Source organism: Silurus aristotelis (assembly GCF_946808225.1).
Source record: "Silurus aristotelis genome assembly, chromosome: 23".
Taxonomy (NCBI): Eukaryota; Metazoa; Chordata; class Actinopteri; order Siluriformes; family Siluridae; genus Silurus; species Silurus aristotelis.
Window position 1 is genome coordinate 14,976,270 of NC_139596.1, and position 4,754 is coordinate 14,981,023.

Genomic DNA, 4,754 nt, shown 5'->3' on the forward strand with positions numbered 1-4,754 from the left:
ACAGGTTTGCACAGGTCTTCATTTTTCCAGTGATGGGAAATTTCTAATTAGCTCAGTAGTTAAAGCTTTGGGTTACTGATCAGAAGGTTGGGGGTTTGAGTTCCAGTATTGCCAAGATGCCCTTCTTGTTTAATCCTCTGTGCTCCAGGGGCACTGTATCATGGCTGAATTTATGCTCTGAACCCAGGTTCTGAACATCGCTTGGATATGCAAAGAAATAATTTCAATGTTTTGTAATGAATATTTGGCAGTGTGTGTGTGTGTGTGTGTGTGTGTGTGTGTTTGTGTCTGTCTATCTGACACAAGACCACTTTTTATTTCTTAGCATCTATCTAGGATCATCCGTCTCCATACTACTCTGTCCTCTTTCAAACCAACTATCTGCATGTCTTTCCTCACCACATCCATAAACCTCCTCCTTGGACTTCCTAATTTTCTCCTCTGCACATGTCCAAACCATCTCAATCGTGCCTCCCTCACCTTGTCTCCAAAAAGTCCTACATGCGCTGTCTCTCTAATAAACTCGTTTCTAATTCTGGTCAATGTCGTCACTCCCAATGAAAATCTCAACATCTTCAGCTTTGCTACCTCCAGCTCCACCTCCTGTCTTTTACTCAATGCCACTGTCTCTCATACATCATCGCAGAACTTTCCCTTTCACTCTTGCAGATACTCTTTAATCACAAATCACTGCTGCTATCACTCTTCTCCACCCACTCCATCCTGCCTGCACTCTTTTCTTCACTTTATTTACACACTTTCCATTACTTTGCACTGATGCCTTTAACTTGAAAGGGCTCAGGGCTGATCCTTGATGCAGTCCTACCTCCACCTTGAGCCGGTCTGTGGTTTCTACTGCACACTTCACTGCTGTCACACTGTCCTCATACAATACCACAAGTCCTCTCTCGGCACCGTTGTACACTTTCTCTAAATCCACAAGCACACAATGCACCTCCCTCTGACCTTTTCAATACTTATTCATCAACATTTTTAAAGCATCAGAAATCATTCATCTCCTGCTAATTCTTTATTTTTTAGACATTCTAGAGATAATATTGCCAAAGCCACATTTTAAATCTAACTCAGAAATTAAGATTCTTCCACGTGTTCTTTTTCGTCCAATAAGATATTTTCAACAAAGCTGCCCAGATTTGGTGACTTGTGGCACATTGTATCTTTAGCTGACAGCTGAACTTGATGTCTCCTGTTGTTCCAACACATCATCCTCGAGATCTGGCATGATGTATATTCTGTTCACTACAATGCTTAGAGTTATTGTAGCCTTTGTGTTACAACAAAGAACCCAAAGAATCTATAAGAAAACCAATACAGGCACGCCTCAATGCATGGGCATGCTGCCCACTACTATTATTTATTTACACGTTTGAAATGTATTTATATGAAAGGTATAAATAATGAACATGAATCAGTGTGGATAATGAGCTGTCAATTTAGATCCAAACTGTTTGTGTGGAGGTAAACAAGCATGTAGAACAAAATGGTAAATCTATTAGACAAATGCAAGTAGTATAATGTGGAGTTTTTTTGTTTACAAAATAGCATATTTATATCAAATCTGCAAAATATGCAGTTGTCAAAATTTCATGAAAACTGAAGAAACGTTTGCTTAATTGACAACTGCAATCAGTACCTCACCTTTTTTTTTTAACCCCTTTTAAAATAACTTGATCTTTCACCATCTCCTGATTGGCTGTGTCTCCTGCCAGTCACAGTGTAGCTTAAGTGTTACTTCTTTCCTCAAAAAATGGAAATTTTTTAGCAATTCTATTCTACTTATTTTAATAGACAATCCTAAACCTTTAAATGAATCCAATCAATACCAGACACACATTAGAACCAAATGTAAAGGGGAAAATCCTGGACATTTTAAAACAGTATTTCTAATTGAATGTATAATTATTTTAGGCAGAGAATGTAGGATCCCAGTTCTCCTCACTTAATGCTCAAAGACCAATAAACTTACCAGAGATACATAACCTGCTCACATCTACTTCTTCATGTACTAACACAAGCCTTGGAATCCTTCTTTGCCTTCTATTTATTTTAATGAATAACTCTGAGTGGTCTCCTGGATGGGGGAGTTTGTTGTATTGCTGGTCTGCATAAATTGCCTCCATAATCAGTATTTCCTTCCCATTTTTTAGGTGGATTGTGAAATCTTAGGTGGGTTTTGGAGACAGTCAATATTCTTCATTGCCTGGAGAGAGGTCACAGATGAAGGACACAACATTTGGATTAATATCGCTTAATGAAGCATGCTACATGCTAAAAGGAAATCACTAATGAAACGTTTTCAGGAGGCAAAAAAATTATGACTAGGAAAACAGGAGAGGGGCTCTGCTCTTTCTCATCATGTAGTTCTTTCTCTTCAGCCCCATTAATCAGCTACTGAAAAAGGGTTTGACAAAGAGACACTGAGGGTGTGATAAATTCAGCCCATTGACCATGAAATAACTTTTGTGGGATCATTTCTTTGAGCAATCTATCCTTTGTGCAAATTCACTATTAGTTTTTTGTTTTCCAGATGATTGCTTTAGCCTAACACGGACCTGTGTGGCCGTCTAGGAGTCCATTAGGCTTGGAGCAGAATAGTACTGCATTGCTCTAGTGCTGAACTTGTTTGGAAGACTGCTATCAATAACCCAAGGTTCTAGCAGCCCAAATGGTTATAGATATTGGGGGCATTTTTTTTAAACAGTGCCAAAGGTTATTGATTGGCACGGTCTATGGATGACAGGCCTCCAAAATACCTAGCACAATCGAGCAACAAGTGAATTTTGGTCATTCTTTTATAACCAGAACCTCTGCATTAAACTCGTGTTATTCACAGCGCTAATGAGTACCAAAAAAATTATACATTTTATACACCTATCAGACAAACCTTTATGGCCACCTAATATTGTGTCGGTCCCCCTTTTGCTGCCAAAACAGTTCTGACCCGTCGGAGCATTAACATCATTAACTTCTTCAGCAGTTTGCGCTACAAGAGCTCGTCTGTTGGATCAGACCACACAGGCCAGTCTTGCTCCGCACGTGCATCAATGAGCCTCATTGACCCACGACCCTGTTGCCAGTTCACCACTGTTCCTTCCTTGGAGCACTTTTGACCACTGCAGACCGGGAACATCCCACAGGAGCTGCAGTTTTAGAGAAGTTCTGATCCAGTCGTCTAGACATCACAATTTGGCGCTCGTCATACTCGCTCACATCCTTGCGCTTGCCTATTTTTCCTGCTTCCAACACGTCAACTTTGAGGATTAAATGTTCACTTGCTGCCTAATAAATAAATCCATTCACTAACAGGTGCCAGGATGAAGAGATAATCAGTGTAATTCACTTCAGTAGTCATAATGTTATGCCTGATCAGTGTAAAATATATACAAAATATATATACAAATATTTTCTTAGCAAGGAATTCCTTTAATACAAATATTTCAGCATGATCACCATGGACCCCCCTCGTTCCCAGAAAAAAAAATTAAATACTGTCTGAGGTACAGTTCTACATGTGTTCCATTATGAAATGACTAAGTGCTCATGTGCCACATCATAAAAGGGTAAGATGAGAAATTCAATAAATTAAAATACAATAAAAAAAAAATGAAAGAGGAAAAATAAAATACTGGAAGCACTAGGGGTCTTGTTAGCATTAGCAAACCCATAGAAGACAAGGCTTTTCTGACTAATTCAGAGAAAACGGAAAATATCGCCATATTTAAAATGGCAGCTGATGGAAAAAAAACAGCTTCTAGCTTTATGATTTGCTTCGTGATATTTTGCAAACGGGCTGAGCATAAGGCATCCTGACTCAGCAGTTCTGCTCTACAAAACATCTAGAGAAAGTTCCTGCAGGTGTGTTGCTACATTTTGGAAAAAGAGCAATGAGCAAATACACAGGGCGGGTGACATCTTTATGACAGCGTTTGAGCCAAAAGAAAACAAAAACAAAACTGTGATTGAAATAACACTGTCATTTAAATAATACAATGTAAAGAGTTAAAGTAGCCTGTATAGGGGTTATAACTGGAATAAGGCATGTATTTAACCATGAAATTATAACTTAAGATATAGTGTAGGACATAAATGTTCATTATTGAGGGGAGAAAATAAAAATACAAATAGTATTTTCCTAATTTTCCTGCTGAAACAAAAAAGATTATTAAACATTATTCAGGGGACAAGAATGTTATTTTAAAGCTAGATCATTTGGTGATATCACCTAACAGGAAATCTGCTTCCTCGAAGCATCAGAGTATCAGATTAATGCAATATGCTACATTGTTCTTTCTATATATTTTTTGCTGTGTGTGTGTGTGTGTGTGTGTGTGTGTGTGTGTGTGTGTGTGTGTGTGTGTGTGTGGTGGGGGGGTACATTAAAACTGTATCTCATATGAAAGCTTATGGATGATCAGTCCCCAGTGTTATCTTTCTCAAATTCATAATATCTTGAAACATTTGCAACTAAATCGTACAATAATTCTAATTAAACAGGCTTTTTTTGGGGGGGACATTATTTGTCTATGGACTTATATGAGATATAACCAGCCACCATATGGCATCTTCTAACAAAAAAAAAAAACATTATATGGTTTAGAACCATTTGAACAATTGTTCAAATTATGCTAAAATTCTTGATTTGTCTGAACACACTCAATACAAACAATTATACTATATGGACAAAAGTAGTGGGACACCTGACTCTTATACACAAGCCATATTTGGTCTTCCCC